Below are 19,692 nucleotides of genomic sequence, written 5' to 3' on the forward strand. Positions count from 1 at the left end.
ATATATTTTCAAATAAAACAGCTTTCTGAGGATGACGCAGTAAACGTCGAAACGCGTCAAAGAATACAAAAACAACAAAGTGCACTTATTTAAAACGACCATAAAAGCTCTAATTTATGAAATTGACAATAAAGCAAATTAATAGTAGATAACATATATACAGAATAGAATTTATACAGAGTAAATTTGATTGCATTCATATAAAAATAATGATCAAAACGCAATTTGGCAAACAAGTTTCAAGTAACTGGTACTTCATATTGCTGATGATTATTTTTGTATTATTTTCTTTATCTACCACCTGCACCTGGTACTGGTATATATCAACAGGCGCAACAGAGGTTTAGACGCCGTTTAGATCCCGAGCAGATGCCAAATCCGATAAGTGTTATCATTGAAAATCAGCGCTTGTTGTGCTTTTATTACTAATCAACAAGGTTTATTGCTACCATTGGTGACCACAAAATATGTGGTACAAGATCAGGGTAACGCCACGTTACGCTAGGTATCGCTATTCGAAATTAATGTTTTGTTTTGCAATTACATTGATCTTTCTTCTTTGCAGGCCCTCTTTGTATTGCATACCTGCAACAACTGATTTATTAAAAACAACAGCTTTGTCCATAACACTTACCGTCTGACCAATGGCACGAACGGTTGAGGGTGAATATGAGCCACCCATTGTAAATTTTGCTGAATCAGGTCCAATTAGATGTAATCATTTGCAAGGCTAAAATGCGATTTGTAGATACTGGTCGTCGTTTCTAATGTCTAATGTGTAAAGTAACAACAGATGGTAAAGAAATCTTTCACTTTTACTTGTGTTCATTCATCCATATTTTTTTTCAACAGTGCCAACTGAATATTTTCAGCATTCGGGCCACACCGGACAGCGTGTCTATAAATATGAACGTCCTGAACTTGTATTGGGTACATATGAGTTTTTAGGTAAAAAATGTGTGGGTACCGATAGCTCTCAAGGTAAACCTCAACTCATATCCAACATCAATCATTGTGAATGATAACTAAGTGTGATATCTTATCTGTCAAATGCCTGACAGTTTATTCAATATGGCTACTTTTTAGCGTTTTGACAGGGTGTTCAATATGGTGGCGCCTATCTTCAGCGGGTGATAGAAAGAGATACAGAATGAGAGAGCGATAGTCAAATACAAATCAGGTGATCCAATCACTTTGGAATTCTGACGTCTATGCAGAAGATATCACACTTAGTTATCATTCACAATGACATCAATGCCTCGCAATCAATTGTGGACGCTGTACGCACTACATTGGGTTAACGCAGTATGGACAAGCATATTGTTAATTGCAGTGTTAGGGCCACAATTTCAAATGTTCGTGCAACCAGTATGAAACTATTGGATATTGTGCATCCAGCCGTCAAACTCTAGTCGACATCGCCAAATCTCAAGATGCTGAGGTAAGTTTTTTGTTATATTAGAATGTGTAGAATAAAAATGTTTCTCTTATCAGGTCGGCCATGGCACCACTTCAGTAGAACTTTAAGCAGGTGAAATCTTAAAACAAGTTAAGCCATAGGTTGAGGAAGGCGTGCATGCACGTATCATCATTAAAGCTATACGTAAAGCATTACAATTATGCATGCCCAAAGGCTGTACATGTCGAAGCGCCAATCAAAGGAACATCAACGTGCTTTATTGGAAAAACGCGCTGCCACAGCAATGTCCTCCAAACTTATTCATCAACAAAAAGATTTCTTTTCTAAAATGGTTTTGGACACTGTACTTTTCTTTGATGGACCCAAACTCACACAAAAAAATTCAAATCGCATTATTAAATATAGAATTGGAATTGAAGGCTGAGCGTGATAATGCTGAAGTAAGTGTTGATAATGTTCAAGAGTATCAGAAAATTGTTTATGATGAATGGCATATTCTGTACAATAAACTAGCTAATACGCCAATTACATGGCTCAAGTATCCTTGTGCCAATTACCAATTTGCACAAGGATTTGCCCGGTGTGTGCACTGGTTGCGCTATTTGCGCCAGGCATGCTTAACCAACGAAACGATATCATCATCGTTAATTTGACGATCTTATCGTTAATAAACGAAACGAAGTCATTATCGTAACGAAATGATATGGTTTCGTTGGTTAAGCATGCCTGATTTGCGCAGAGAACTGCGCTAAAATCAAAACGACTTTGATATTTACGCATGTCTGCAAATATTGCGCATGCTTTTTTCTTCGTGTGTGGTGAATGTTACAGAGTTTACCTGTGGTTTCTAATAATATAACATCAGTAAATTTTGCTTAAAAATGGTAATATCGAAGGCGTAAGGACCATCTCTAGCTTGTAACAGGAATTCACACTAATTCAATAATACATAATAATTTTTTATACAATTAGAACCATTTCATTTGTTGTCTTAGTTGAAAAATGAATATTGCGCAGTGCTGCAATGAGTTGAGCTGGTCTTGCAATTAAAATATATATTTTATAAATACCATGGAAAATAAACGCTTCTGATGCGAGTTTTTCGACCTATACTGTGAATTACCAGCACTGTGGAAAATAAAGAGTGGTTTTGTATACAATTAGTGCCTTTTTTATACAATTAAAACACATGTCTCATTTGTTGCGCTACTTTAAAAATGAATATTGCGCAGTGTTTTTGAGCCGTGTATGTCAAAATTTCCATTTGCACAAATTTCGTCGTTTTATATTTGCGCATGGTTTTTGTGTCATGTATGGGCCGTCTAAGTAAGGAGCCAATGTTGTGTTAACTACCAATTTGTGACGTTGGTACACAGTATTTTGCAGATCGTGATATGTTCTGTTAGTGTACCAGAAGAAGATTTGAAACGTACAATGAAAGCTTGTGGTGGTGCTGTTATGACTTCACCTAATGATATTTATTCAAGTGTTTTGGGTCAATGTGATTACTTTGAAGAACGTCGGTGAACGTTTCAACATTTTCCAAGGTTTGATAGTGGGTTTGACATAAATTTTATTTTTATAGTTTATAACTATTTAAAGGTTGCGTTAATGCTAGAACATGTACATTGATTTTACGTGACAGTGCCGAACAATTTTTGGAAGAAACTGAGCTTCGTTACATGATGCTATAGTGATTGTGCGGCGTACAATTAAACATGATTCTGTTGTTGCTGGTAAGTCAAAATACAACTTGAAAAAAATTTCTAATCTGAAATTGTTAAGTAATATTATGAAAAGATTGTGTCCAACTACGGATGAAAAAACTATAAAATCTGTGACAGTGAAATGATAATTTTTGCTTTGGTTGTTAGTTTTGAGGCATCGTCTTCAAATGCCTTCTGATGTTGTTGTTGTAGCAGTGCTTCGCCCCATCCAATAGGTCTGACCAATCACAAATTGTCGTCAATTTCCTCTAACGGGAGTCCGAGGAAACTAGCTGTTTCAACAGGGGTGGACCATATTGATAGGGGTGTTAGAGGAGTTGGTTACACATTACAATTGTAGAGATGGTTGGTGTCATGTGGGGACACATTGCAAGCAGGGACATTTTGTATGTCGGGGTTGATTCTGGATAGGTAAGAGTTTAACCTGTTACAGTATCCAGATCGAAGTTGGGCTAGAGTGACTTGCGTTTCCCTAGATATCGTGCGTTGCTATTCTGCAAGTTTAGGGTATTGTTCTTTGAGTACTGAATTCACCGGGCAATTCCTGACATAGAGGTCCGGCGCCTGTTTATGGAGTTTACCAAGGACCTGCTTGTGTTTCCTTGCTTCATACGGCTGAGTTCTCAGGTGCCGTATTTCCTCATAGTGCTTACGGAGGTGACTCCTTAAGACCCTGGGCGGTGTTGGCTCATCAATCAGATGTCTGTTGGGATGCCCAGGTTCCTGGGTATCCAACAGGAACTGTTCGGTTAGCATTCCATTTCTTTCACTTATTGGGAGTATTCTCGCCTCATTATGTAGATGGTGTTCTGGGGACATAAGGAGACAACCCGTGGCGGCAGTATTTTGAGAGCAGTATTTTGGCAGGCCTGTAGCTTCTTCCAGTGGGTAATCTTTAGGCTTGGCGACCATATGTTGTAGGAAACAATAGTGACTCCTTCTGGTGGTGAACATAGCTATTGATATGTAGAAGTTAAACAGAAGTAGGGATAGGACACCGGTTTGAATGTGAGTTTTTTTGAATTTATTGCAAAAGAAGCGTTGAGTATTTTTAATATCTTACCAGGTACCTTCGTACATGTTTCTGAGAATGAAGAATGAGACCTATTCAAACTCAATTTTTACCAGGACAAGGTCGCTGAGACTTTGCTATACTTTAACATACAATACTTTACCCCTTTTTTAGCAGAACTACAATTTTGATTTTATTAAATTTTAAAAATGTTTCTTCCTCTACAGTTCAGCATATCTTTTGCCAACACAGGTTGGCGATGTGTTTGCGCAGGACCGTGCCTTCGCTACTTTATAATGAATGTCAATTCCTATCAATGGATATTGCGGCGCGCGATTGACCAACAAGGCGATGCTACGACACCTTTGAGTATTCTTGATCTGAACATTAATATGCAACGAATTTGTACAACAAACGAACAACACACACTGAAATAATCTTGGTTAAAAATTATCTAAGAATCTAATAATTCTGAGCTTTTTCCTACGTTCCTATTCTAAGCTTTTCATCTCTAATTAAAAAAAAATATTCAAAAATGGCATAAAATTTGCAAATATTTTTAAAGCAATTAAATTGCAACGAATTTGTCAATAGTTTTTAACCAAACTTTATAAACTAGATGTATAACAAAAAAATATTTTGAATATAAATATTTGCTGATGAATTTAACTGACAGTACCAATACCATCAACTAAATGGTCCTTATAAATATTGTAATCACATAATTTAAAACAAAATATTACCATGAGTACCTACGTTTATTATTGCAAAATTACGAATATAGCATAAATTACCCTCAATGTAAAATTATTCTAAACTAAAAAATGTCAAAACTTAAATCGATCCATGAAAGCATCGTAAGATAACTTATGTTTTTTGGTAGTTAACGTTATCTTTTAGCCTGGTTTTGTTAAGAATTTTGTTATTTTTGTAGTATAAATCAGCATTCAACACAAAGCTTCTTTGATTATGAGTTGCAATACCTTTTGGTTTAGGTTGCGATATGTAAAATTACATATTTTTGTACACAGTTCTAAAGTCTAAAGGAAAAAAATTTATATTTGTCTATTAATGAAATTATTAAAAAGATATTGTTATATTAATGATATAGAGAAGCGCCAACATGAATGCAAGTGGTTTCAAACCTCTGGTAGGCAATTCACCACTTTAATTGTCAGAAAAAATGTTAAATTGTTCATTTTATGTAAAAAAATTTTGAAAGTTGCAATTGAAGCTCTGAAAGCTCGGGAATTGAAGTTCAAAAAATTACAATTGATGTCAGAATTTTCAATAGAAGTTCAGTTAATTATAATTGAAGGTCAGGAATTTCAACTGCAGTTCAGCAAATTACAACTGAAGTTCAGAAAATTACAATTTAAGTTCAATTATAATTTTCTGAACTTCAGTTTTAATTTTCTGAACTACAAATAAAAATTCTGAGCTTGAATTTAAATTTTCTGAACTTGAATTGAAATTTTTGAACTTCAATTGTAATTTTCGAACCTCAATTGCAGCTTTCTGAACTAAAATAAAATAGGTATAGTATTAAAATTGGCGAATTACAAGTCAATTTACTCAAATTGTGAATTGCCTACTCGCGATTTGATGGTTTACTGCAACCAATAGTTCTTCCCTTTTGTTTTATATATCATTAATTAATTTATTTAAGTTTCCCTTAACTTTGTATGCATACAATCGCATACAATAAAATTTGTATTTGTGGCTCACCAACAAGACTGAAAAACTATTCCTTTCTTAAGACTTATAGTTAATAATTTACAGCTATTATAAATAATCTAATATATTATAAAAATGTTGAATAAAAGAAATGTTAATGGATTTGAATTAAAGAAATGTTTTATTTATATAGCAGTATAATCCAAGTAAAAAACGGTCATAATACTAGTGGAAAGGCTGTCATATTAACGTAAAAATACTGTAAAAGTACTCGTAAAGTTCCAGGTATATTACTTAAAAAATTACTGCCATAACGTGAATGTAAGTACAGCACAGCACTATAGTTTGTTTACATTTCGATAACCTAATACCGCATATGTGTGAGCAGTATGGACAATCACATAAATAGGTACATATCGCAACCTAAACCAAAAAGTATTTCAACTCATAATCAGAGTAACTTTGTGTTGAATGTTGATTTATACCACAAAAATAACAAAATTCTTAACAAAACCAGGCTAAACGATAACGTTAACTACCAAAAAAAAACATAAGTTATTTTACTATGATTTCACGGATCGATTTACACTTAAATACCGATTTAAAATTTTTTTAAGTTTTCACATTTTTTAGTTTAAAATGCGATATATACATTCAGTGGAATAATTTTAGATTGAGGGTACTTCATGCAATTTTCTTTCTTCGTGATTTTGCAATAATAAACGTAGGTACTCATAGTAATTTTTTTTTTTTGAATTATGTGATTACAATATTTATAAGTACTTAATATAGTTGATGGAATTGGTACTGTCAGTTAAATTCATCAGCAATTACTTATATTCAAAATATTTTTTGTTATACATCTATTCTATAAATTTTGGTTAAAAATTATTGACAAATTCGTTACAATTAAATTGCTTTAAAAATCTTTGCAAACTTTACGAGATTGTTGAATATTATTTTAGTTAGGCATAAAAAGCTTAGATTAGTAACGTTGGAAAAAACTTAGAATTATTTCAGTTAAGTTCATCACAAATATTTAAATTCAAAATACTTTTTTGTTATACATCTAGTTTATAAATTTTCGGTTAAAAATTATTGACAAATTCGTTGCAATTAAATTGCTTTAAAAATCTTTGCAAACTTTGTGCGATTGTTGAATATTATTTTAATTAGAGCATAAAAAGCTTAGATTAGTAACGTAGGAAAAAACTTAGAATTATTCCAGTTAAGTTCATCACAAATATTTACATCCAAAATACTATTTTGTTATACATCTAGTTTATAAATTTTTGGTTAAAAATTATTGACAAATTCGTTGCAATTAAATTGCTTTAAAAATATTGCAAACTTTGTGCGATTGTTGAATATTATTTTAATTAGAGCATGAAAAGCTTAGATTAGTAAAGTAGGAAAAAACTTAGAATTATTTCAGGTAAGTTCATCAAAATATTCAAAATACTTTTTTGTTATACATTGCAATTAAATTGCTTTAAAAATCTTTGCAAACTTTGTGCGATTGCTGAATATTATTTTAATTAGAGCATAAAAAGCTTAGATTAGTAACGTAGGAAAAAACTTAAAATTATTTCAGGTAAGTTCATCACAAATATTTATATTCAAAATATTTTTTTGTTATACATTGCAATTAAATTGCTTTAAAAATATTTGCAAACTCTGTGCAATTGTTGAATATTATTTTAGTTAGAGCATAAAAAGCTTAGATTAGTAACGTAGGAAAAAACTTAGAATTATTTCAGGTAAGTTCATCACAAATATTCAAAATACTTTTTTGTTATACATTGCAATTAAATTGCTTTAAAAATCTTTGCAAACTTTGTGCGATTGTTGAATATTATTTTAATTAGAGCATAAAAAGCTTAGATTAGTAACGTAGTGTTTAAGCCGCCTACATTACCAACAAAGTCTTAACTATTAGCCATCAAAACTTCTGGGAAGCAAACATAAGAAAAATTAAACAAATTATTACAAACAATAACTTTCCAAAAACACTTATAGACAGCCTAATTCGAGAGAAAATGTCAAATGTTGAAAATAATATCAATACAAATACAACAAGAACCACAACTGATCAACCCAAACAGTATTACAGTGTTAAGTACATACCTAGATTAACCGAATACTTCTACAAGCACATTACGTCTGACAACAATAACATATGTTTAGCATACACATCGAATAATACATTATCTAGTATCTTCACAAAAACCAAAACCCCTCTCAAAACTTCACAACAAAATAACATTGTCTATGAAATACCATGCAAAGGTAAAGAAAACGAAAGCTGCGATAAAATATACATAGGCACGACTAAGCGAAGTCTAGGAGTACGCCTAAATGAGCATGAAGCAGACATAAGGAAAAAGAAAATCAACACAGCGCTATCGCAACACACCACATCAAGCGGTCACTCAGCTGATATGAAAAATGTCAAAATATTAAGCAAAGAGAAACGAACAAAAATCAGATACACTATAGAGAGCTTACGAATAATGGAGAAAAGGAACAAAACAGTAAACATAAAAGAAGACACGGATTGCATTTCCGCGGCTAATTTGTTATGCCTTTAAATTCTGTTGTTTAGTTTGACAATTGTACCACATATAGATGGTATTAGCGATATGTTTTTATAATAGAAAATTTAACATATATGTATATGTATGTAAGTCCATTTTCGTTTATTGTTTTTTGTTTGGTTTTAATTTTTGGACATTGTTGAAATTTTAAACAACTATTTTTATAATTTCATGTCAAATTACGTTGGTAAATTGAAAAAATATTTAAATAAATGCAGTTTCGCTCCTGAGGAAGCTAAGGTGCTTAGCGAAACGTTGGGACGTAATAGTGGAGTTTTACTTGCACTAAAAGCAACATTATGGTCAAGAAAAGCCTATCATAACACAAAAATATTTACAATAATTTATTGACCGGCTACAACTAATATTAATCATCACGGAAGGCCTGCCGATAGAATACAGCATAAATTTAAACGTTTTTCAAGAACCAACAACAACAAAAAGATGAAGAACTACTACCTACACATGAAGTATAAATACGGGGAAGCCACTTGCATTACCTTAAAACATCTTAGCAAGCAAAAACAAAAGTTAGCCAACTTAAAATGTCAACTCAAGTTTTTATTAGAATGCAAGCGCTAGAGCATAACGCCAACCTATCTCAACAATGCCATCAAAAATATCACAATCAACACCACGTCCAACCAAGTAAAAAAGCAACTAGAAAAAACCAAAAAACTATTTCTTAACAAAGTATTGAACATCGAAATTACACAAACAAATATAGACATACAAATTTCCAACAACAACATACACCATGCGGAAAATAGGTTAAAACGACAATTAAATAATACAGATTTTTCAAAATTTTATCGAAAAACAAAACTTCTTAAGCCAAAGAATAACAAAAGAAAGAGAAGAAACACACAAATCAAAATTAAATAGACTAAAATACCAACAAATATGCGCTATTGGTATCCACATAAACAACGACTTTTTTGTAAACAAAACCAACATTGAATTTCCGGACGAAGTTAGATGGCTACTTTCCCTAGGTAGGAAATTCTCAATACCTACTACAAAAACAAACTTCACACCGATAAATATCATAGCTGAAATGGAACAGGTAATACAAAATATAAAAGACGACAAAGCTAAGGATGTTGCCCGTAACAAATTAAGTAATAGGGTATTGCAGTTTAAACGAAATGGCCGACACAATGAAAAAGAAAAATTCATCCTTCATGCCTTTAATAAAGCAAAAACCTTTTTAAATCAACACAAAAATATCGTGATAACCGACGCAGACAAAGGCAATAAAACAGTGGCACTATATAAAGATGATTACATGACAAAGATGAAAACAATACTAGACGACAAAAGTACGTATAAAACGATGAGGAGTGACCCCACGAATGAGCTCCAAAAAAAGAATAACAAAATAGTAGAAGAGCTTCACAAAAACAAACAAATCAATTCAAAAGAAAAACAACTATTAGCATGTTCCACTGCAATTGCCCCAAGAATTTATGGGCTTCCTAAAATACACACACGTGATATTCCACTTCGTCCAATTGTATCATCAATTCACGCTGCATGCTACAACATGTCTAGGTATGTAGGAAATATACTTAAAAGTTTAGTATCTAATGAGCACAACATTAAAAATTCCTTCGAGTTTAAAGAACGGCTGAATGCCATAAAGGTCAATGACGAAGATATATTAGTTTCCTTTGATGTAGTATCACTATTTACGAACATTCCAACTATTCTTGCTACAAAAATAATTTAAAAAAAGTGGGGGGAAATAGAAAAAACAACAAACATACAAAAGAGAAATTTCCAACAAATGCTAGAATTCTGTCTTAAAGAAAACAACGCCTTCGTTTGGGGTGAAAAACTGTATGCCCAAACATTTGGGATGCCCATGGGCAACCCTCTGTCACCAACCATCGCAGATATAGGCATGGACGACTTACTCAACGAATCCATATCTAAACTAAAAACACTACACAACATCGAGATAAAATTATTGGTTAAATATGTAGACGATATCTTCGCGATAGTGAAAAGAGATGATGTGGATACTATCCTAGATACACTAAATAAGTACCACAATAAATTAAAGTTCACTCTTGAAACCGAAACGATTTTTAGCATACCCTTTTTAGATACACGGGTTCATAGATATAATAACATTCTGACATTAGATTGGCACACAAAACCTACCTCGTCTGGCCGCCTGATAAACTTCCTATCAGCCCAATCCTTCAAATACAAAATAAATACCGCAAAAAATCTTATCAACAAAGTCTTAACTATTAGCCACTACACTATAGAGAGCTTACGAATAATGGAGAAAAGGAACAAAACAGTAAACATAAAAGAAGACACGAATTGCATTTCCGCGGCTTATTTGTTATGCCTTTAAATTCTGTTGTTTAGTTTGACAATTGTACCACATATATATGGTATTAGCGATATGTTTTTATAATAGAAAATTTAACATATATGTATATGTATATAAGTCCATTTTCGTTTATTGTTTTTTGTTTGGTTTTAATTTTTGGACATTGTTGAAATTTTAAACAACTATTTTTATAATTTCATGTCAAATTGATCTGGTAACCTTGCCGTGCGCGGACGTGTTTTTGATCGCTCTTCGAATTGTTATTCTTTTTACTTTGTAAACAAGTTTTGTCTTTTATAAATATTTATTCATATAATAGAAAACAGTTTATAAGTTTAATTTCGTATTAAACCTTTACACAGTGCAATATACATAGTGGCTTTTTGTGCAATTTAAACATTCAGTCTGTGTGTTCATATATCATAGATTTTCACGAAAATTTGTGATAACTGCATACCTTTTTGTTGGTAGCTGCTATTAGCAAGTCATTGTGTGCCCTTTTTGCTTTGTGTTGTGTTCGCTGCTAGCTATACGCTGTCTTGCGATTTGCATCCAGTGCTCCAAAATAACTCTTGCCCATAATTTTTGAACAGCTGTTCAATTTATCTTATACTTATAGTTTCTTTTGCCTATTTTTCTTTTGGGTTTGTTTAACTTTGCAATTATGTTGGATTGCTGTGTCAAGAAGTGCACCAATCAAAAGAAAATTTCCCGTGGTGATACTTATGTTTGTTGTTGGCTCTGTGATAATATGGCTCATGTTATCTGTGCCGGTTTCTCTCACATAGGTGGTCGGGTGGTTGACCTAATATCCAGCAAAATTGGACTGAACTGGACATGTCATGATTGTCGTTCCGTAGAAAATGACATGCGAGCTTTTATCGGCGTGATCGCATCTCTAGAGCGGGAGGTGTCCTTATTGCTGTTGAATCTAACCTATCGTCTGAGTTGATTTCGCTGGACAATATCTCTCATATCGAATTCATAGCAGTTAGGCTTTCATTCGGTAGCTATAGCCTAATTGTTTGCTGTTCGTATATACCACCTCGTTCGGATATGGATGTTTATGCTAGTCATAGCTCGGCCATCTGTGATTTGCATTCGCAGTTGGGAGATAACGATCGACTTGTTGTTGTTGGTGACTTTAACTTGCCAACAGTTAGTTGGGTTAATATAAGTGATTCAAACTTTTTAACTCCCACTGCTCAACATGAGTTTCTCAATTGCTTGTTAGACTCATCTCTTTTACAGATTAACAATGTTCCAAATAGTGGAAATAAAATGCTGGATTTAGTATTTGTGGATGGCTCGGTGGGTACTGCCCTTACGCAAATACCACCTTTATCCCTTCCAGAGGACCCTCTTCACCCTACGCTAGAGATATCACTTGATATCAGCCTACCCCGTAGGATTCAAGTACAGTCTCGTCCCCGATCTAGATGCTTCTACAATGCGAATTTCATTATGCTCAATGACCTGTTGGCTTCTCATGATTGGTCGGATCTCTATGCTTGCACTGATGTCGATTCGGCTATCTCTATATTTTACAGTACGCTTGATAGCTTCTTTGATACCTGCATTCCTACTCGCTATACCCTATGTTCGAATAAGCCCCCTTGGTTTTCAAGGCAACTTATCAGACTTAATAACATCAAATCTAGGCTTTATAAGAGGTTCAAGAAATCTGGAGCATCTGCAGACCCCTCTAAATATCTAATAGCTCGTTCTAAATTTCACCGTCTTAATCAGCTTTGTTATAAAAATTACTTGAGTTGTTGTAAAGCCCAATTTTTTAGAAATCCCAAAAAGTTTTACAGTTTCGTAAATTCAAAGCGGAAAACTTCTGGGTATCCTTCCTCATTAACCTTTGGAGGTAAAAAAGCTTGCACTGATGACGACGTTGCTGAACTATTTTCTGAGTTCTTTAAGTCCACGTATTCATCCAGTGGTTTTCATTCTGGTCAATATCCCTATCGCTTAGATAGCTCGAATTACATTAGGAATCCTGCTATTGATGGTAATATTGTTCTTCAGAGTCTTCAATCTTTGAAGCCCACCTTTTCTCCGGGACCGGACGGTGTTCCTAGTTGCGTGCTTAGGTACTGCGCCGAAAACATGTATGAGCCTATTTTAAAATTATTTGAGCTATCTCTGGGATCTGCGTCATTCCCGGCACTTTGGAAACAGTCTTTTATTATACCCCTGCATAAAAAAGGTAGTAGGTCAAAAGTTGAAAACTACAGGGTTATTGCTAAACTTTCAGTCATTCCTAAAGTCTTTGAACAGATTGTCACCAATCAACTGCAATATCAGTGTTCTAGTCTTTTATTTCCATGTCAACACGGTTTTATTCGTCAAAGGTCTACCACTACAAATTTGCTTGTATTCACCTCTATAGTTATGGAAGGATTTTTAGCGAACAAGCAAACGGATGTCATCTACATGGACTTCAGCAAAGCATTTGATACCGTCAACCACGAGTTGCTTATTCATAAGCTTGATTTACTGGGCTTTCCGTTTCACCTATTAATGTGGCTGAAAAGCTATCTTTCTAACCGGACCCAAAAAGTCCTGTTCAAGTGCAATCTGTCGGAATCGTTCGGAGTTTCCTCCGGCGTACCCCAGGGAAGTCATCTAGGCCCTTTGCTCTTTGCCCTTTTCATTAATGACTTGCCACAGACAATATTATATTCCCATACTATAATGTATGCGGATGATGTAAAACTTTGCTACACTTACTGTCCTACCGATTTGAGTTCCTTGGATCTTCTTCAGGCCGACTTGGACTCGTTCCAATGTTGGTGCACAACAAATTTACTAGCTTTAAATTGCTCTAAATGTAAGCATATGACATTTCACCAAGTGAAGCCAGCATTGAAATCTTATGTAATAGATGGTACGCCTTTGGAGCGTATATCTATTGCAAATGATCTAGGTGTCCTTTTTGATCCGAAATTGAATTTCAACATGCATATTTCATCTATAGCCAACAAAGCGTTGGTTTTACTTGGATTTGTTAAAAGATGGGCTAAAGAGTTCGATGATCCGTACCTCACTAAGGTTCTTTACACATCGCTGGTTCGTCCAATACTCGAGTATTGCTCATGCGTTTGGTCCCCTGTTTCTCAAAAGCATATAAAGCGTCTTGAGTCAGTTCAAAAGCAATTTTTGATATTTGCATTGCGCGGCCTTAATTGGGACTCAAGTCTCCACCTTCCTCCATACAGAAGTAGACTTCTTCTTAATAACTTACCCATCTGGAAAATCGGAGAATATTACTGGGGGTATTGTTCATCCATAAGCTCATTATTGGAGAAATTGATTCCGCGGACCTCCTCAGCCGCTTGTTTTTTGCGGTTCCCCCTAGAGTATCCAGACACTACGTTCCTTTCTATTTACCACTTTGTCGACGAAACTTTGCTAAAAATAATCCTCTTCTTATCTGGTGCGCGCACTACAATGACTTGTATAGCTGCATCAGTCTTGAATGTACTTTTGCCACTATACGTAATGCAATACTTGCCTATCTAATTTAAGAGATACAAGCTAATTTAATTTGCCGGCATTTTATTCCTTCGATAAAACACAGGAACTATCTCGCTTAAGGATGGAGGAACATTTATCAACATGTATCATTAAGAAGGAACAAGACAGTACTGTGTTGATTGGAATCTGGTGCATTCCAACAACGTAAAAAACATACTTTTTCATGAGTCACTGACCGGAATCATATGCATTCCGGCAGTATAATCTTATGGGTCAGGCATCGAGCTGATTGGAATCCGGTGCATTCCAACAACACAGGTCATGTTACTTTTTTATGCCTTGTGATGGCGTATCCTCATTACACTACTCTTAGCACTGCCGGATTCCCATGACATGCTGATTGGAATCTTGTTGCATTCCAACAGGGAGATTGGAATCCACTGCATTCCGAAATCATGCTGAGCGGAATCTGATGCATTCCGCCAGTATAAGATTTCGGCATAAGATCTTATTTCTGCTCATATTTCTTATTATTATTATATTCTGAAATTAAATAGTAATGTTCATTAATATTTCTTTGTTTGTTATATAACATTGTTGAAAGCTCGATATATCTTAAATTTTATCTTTTGAGTTGTATATTTATATATCTTTTATATTATGCAGTCGACCATAGTTTGTCGTCGACTTTAAATAATAAATAAATAAATAAGAATTACGTTGGTAAATTGAAAAAATATTTAAATAAATGCAGTTTCGCCCCTGAGGAAGCTAAGGTGTTTAGCGAAACGTTGGGACGTAATAGTGGAGTTTTACTTGCACTAAAAGCAACATTATGGTCAAGAAAAGCCTATCATAACACAAAAATATTTACAATAATTTATTGACCGGCTGTAGCGAAGAGAGACCCAAGTTTTATTCATGGTCCTTCGCAGCCATCTTTGGCCCGCCCTAAAAATTAATACAAAAAAATTTTTTTCTATTAATCGAATATTCGTTCGTAAATAAAAAAGAACTCAATTTAAAACAAAAACTTAACATAAAAGTGAAATAAGGGGTGCTTAAAAATAAATTTACCTATATACAAAAACATACAAAAAATATATATATACAAAACAACAGCCAGCTAAGCAGAATCAACAACAAGCGACCAGGCAGCAACAACAACCCCATAAGGAACAGAATACAGGAATCGGTGAGTAGGCAGTTTTTTTTATTTTTCATAAAAAACATAGAAAATAATACAACTTTTTTCCACAAAAGTTATATTATTTTTGTAAACTGCAAAAGCATATATATATATCCACATATATACATGAATATTGCGAAATTTTCTTACCGTTGGTTTTACTGCAACTTTTTTTCAACCAAAAATTGGTAGAAAATATTCCGCTATACCAATAGGCAAAATCCGCCAATTATATATATATATATATATGTATTGTCGATACAGTTCAACTTCTTCCAAGTCATTTTTTCTTGCTTGTAAGCATATATAAAAATCATAATATTCATAGGTACATACCTACATACATGTACAAATAATTTCAAGTTGCTTTTCCAACATTCCTATTTCTCCACTCTGAGAACATCATACGTGTTTACTCACACGTTCAAGTCGCTCTTCCAGCGACATTCTCCCGGCACATATAGCTACATTAGCAACGAGAGTTGTGTACTGCTGATCAAATTTCTCAACCTCGCTCATATTTGCAAGTTTTTCATCTTTCTTTGCTGCAGTCTTCCAACAGTGCAATCAAGCGCACTCAGCTTCACAAAAGAAACGCGACATTAAAGCGACGAAGAAGCGAATCAAAACAAACTCTTCTGTTTGTAAACATAAACAGAAAAGCTCATCTGATTCTCGTGCATACGTTCGCACAAACAAATATATACATACATACGTTTGTATATTGCGCACGTACATTTGTACTTATTCTGGTACAAAACTAAGTTTGAGATATTTTCGTCCCTATAGGAACTTAAAAAAAAATATCCATACAAAATTCAAGTACATATTATTATTTTCTAATATATACATACCTATTATATACCAGTAATTTACAAATACACGTTTATTTCCACACTTATATTTACACGTATATATAAGTGAAAAGTGTTTGTGATTTTTTTTTTATTTTATATTTTTTGTTTTTACAAAACATTATACATACTATTAAATTCCGAATTTCGCGGATTTAAATCATTTAAGGAACGTCCCGTTGTCCGTGCTTGACTCTATTTAAAAAAAAAAAAAAACACAAACACAAGCACCGCCACCAATTTAAATTCCCTTTTTTAAATTTCTGTGACACGAAGAGTTTTCCATCTTCGAATTTTGCGAACGTTCTCTGAGCGGACAAATATTTCATTCGTTTTTTTTTGGTGAAAACCCAAAAGTTTGCATAAAATGCCTCTCAGTCCCCCAAAAACGTCCGAAACCGGAACAAAACCAAAAGGTGGCCCAAAGGAAGAAACGGCCAAGAGAAGGTCAACATCCCCCGCCGGAAATCCAAATCAGTTGACCCATCCGCGCAAAAGTTCATCGCGGAAAGTGACAATCTGATGAGATACTGTGCAAAATTCAACAAAGCACCGATTCAGGATCACACTGAATCGTATCGCATGATAAAGTACAAATCACTAGATGATTATTGGGCACGACTTCAATCGGTTTACGGTCTGGTATTTTCGAAACCAGACGAAAGTTTCCCTGAAGACTTTAAGAGTTCAGTACAAGGCAAACAATGCGCCTGCCTTGATACGTATGAAGTGACAAAAGCAAAGATTGCCGATCAACTGTCCTTGATCAAAATGATGGCAACGCCGAGTCCACCACCCCGCGTGGAACAACCCCCGGCTGAGGCAAATATTTACCTCAAAGTCCCAGCATGCGACACGGAGACCTTTTATGGTGGATATGAAGAATAGCCCGCTTTTCGTGACATGTTCACAGCGGTGTACCTTAACCACCCAAGGCTCTCCCGTGCTCAGAAATTGTACCATCTCCGGTACAAAACGCAAGGCAAAGCCGGCTCCATCGTCAAACAATATGCGTTGAGCGATGATAACTTTGACCTTGCCTGGGAAGCTTTACGGTCACGATACGAAAACAAGCGTATCTTGGTTGACAACCAGATAAAATCCTTACTGACTCTTGCCACTATTCCATCCGAAAACAGTGAGCAACTTCAGAAATTGCAAAATACAATCAACAACTGCCTATCCGTCCTTCACTCCCAAGGAGTTACGACAGACAGTTGGGATCCGATTCTGGTGTACATTTGTTCATGAAAGCTCCCAGAAACAACCCTGTCACTTTGGGAACAATCTCTCTCTTCTCGAAGAGATCTACCCTCATGGTCACAAATGAACGACTTTCTCACCTCGAGATATGAAGTCGTTGAAAGGGTCAATAGGCTTCAACCAAGCAAACAAAAATCAGTCGCTCATCAAAATTCTGCGCAAAACAGGTCCTTCAACAGGACGCAAACCCTTGTAGCAGAATCTAAAAAGGAAACTTGCCAATGTTGCAACTCCCCGCACCTTATTAGATTCTGTCCACGATTCAAACGAATGTCTGTGCAAACCAGGACACAATTCTTAAAACAAGCTAAGCTGTGTAAAAACTGCCGTAGCAGCACTCATATCATCAATGAGTGCACGAGCAAGTGGTCATGTTCGACATGTCATCAACGGCATCACACGCTGTTGCATGCGAGCCCACAAGCTCAACGTTCCACCCCGCGAACGAATGCACCAAACGTGCAGCACACAACTGTTGAGTCAGCATCTCCCGTTCGACAAACCCAGAATAGCTCCGATTCTAGCGAGCTACCGTGTTGTTCAAAACACGCACCGGTTCAATCATTGCATGCAGGCAATGATAACCAAATTCTCCTTCCTACTGCTATGGTCGCAGTCGAACACGAAGGGGAATTATTTCAACTGAGAGCCCTTATTGATCAGGGCTCGGAAAGAACTTTCATTTCCTCGAAAGTTCAAAAACGGTTGAAACTTCCATTCGAACATTCAAAGTTCGAAATCTCTGGCATGGGTGGACAAGTCGTACAAAAGTCCTCCAAGCTTTGTCCTTTGACACTGGTTCCATCCAAGGCCATGAAAAGGATAAACGCTCATGCCATTGTGTTGCCGCAACTGACAAAAAATCTGCCAACATCCACCATTAGTCGCAAAATCTGGCAGCAGTTCAAATTCCTTGAGCTCGCTTATCCCAGTTGCCACATACCAGGTCAGACTGACATGGTCATTGGCAGCGACATACTTCCACAAATTCTGCTGGAAGGTATAAAAAAGGTGTGCGGTAGCATACTTGCGTGACAAACCATTTTGAACATGTTGTGTCATTCTCGACGCAAGTCCAAGCGTCAAACGAGACACTCAGTTCTCAGCTGAGAAAATTTTGGGAAGAGGAGGAAATTCCACAACCTCCACAGATATCCCCCAAGGATCAAGCGTGTGAGCAGATATACGCAACAACCACGGCACGTGCACCAAACTGTCGATACATTGTGCGACTTCCATTCAAGGAATAGTTTCCTGAAAAACTCGCCCTCGGCAAATCCCGCCCGGCTGCTCTGCAACAGTTTTTCAGCATGGAGCGATCGCTTCAGAAAAAGGGGGAGTTAGGTACAATGTACAACAATGTGTTGCAAGAATTTCTCGACCTTGATCACATGGAATCTACCGACCCATGCGAAATAACTTCGAATGGCAAGGTCTTCTCATTTTACTTGCCACATCATGCGGTAGTCAAACCAAATAAGGTCACCACCAAAGGTCGTGTGGTTTTCAACGCCTCTAAAAAATCTGGGTCAGGAAAATCCCTGAATGACGTGCTATACACAGATCCAACTCTCCAACCAGATCTCATGCTACTAATTCAACAGTGGCGTATGAATAAGTACGTGTTCAATGGAGACATTGAAAAAATGTACCGTCAGATCCTCATACACGAGGACGATAAAGATTTTCAGCGAATCCTATTTCGCTAATCGGCCAACTCCATTGTTAGCGATTTCAATCTGAAAACGGTTACATTCGGCGTCAATTGTGCACCATATCTCGCTATTCGTACCTTGCATCAACTATCCGATGACACGAAATCGACATTCCCGTTGGCTGCAACAATTCTCAAGACGCAGACGTATGTTGACGACATCCTATCAGGAAGTCACACCATCGATAACGCCACTGAATCACTCGTTCAAGTGATTAAAGCCCTAAAATCAGCTGGTTTCATACTAAAGAAACTAACGGCTAATCACCCGGCCATATTAGAACAGTTTCCGAAGGAGGATCTTCTAGACCCCAACTTCTTGAAATTTGAGAGCACTTCCAATACCAAAACTCTTGGCATTCGATGGAACGCGCTCACGGACAAAGTTTCATACACCATTCTG

The 19,692-nt window shown here is 35.6% G+C and overlaps 1 pseudogene; it reads left to right on the plus strand.

Annotated features, from left to right (window-relative positions):
- The first annotated feature begins 644 nt into the window (after positions 1-644).
- LOC137254243 (T-complex protein 1 subunit eta-like) lies at positions 645-4,614 on the plus strand (annotated as a pseudogene).
- Positions 4,615-19,692: the final 15,078 nt, after the last annotated feature.

The sequence above is a fragment of the Eurosta solidaginis genome, chromosome 5 (genome assembly GCF_040869045.1).
Source record: "Eurosta solidaginis isolate ZX-2024a chromosome 5, ASM4086904v1, whole genome shotgun sequence".
Classification (NCBI taxonomy): domain Eukaryota; kingdom Metazoa; phylum Arthropoda; class Insecta; order Diptera; family Tephritidae; genus Eurosta; species Eurosta solidaginis.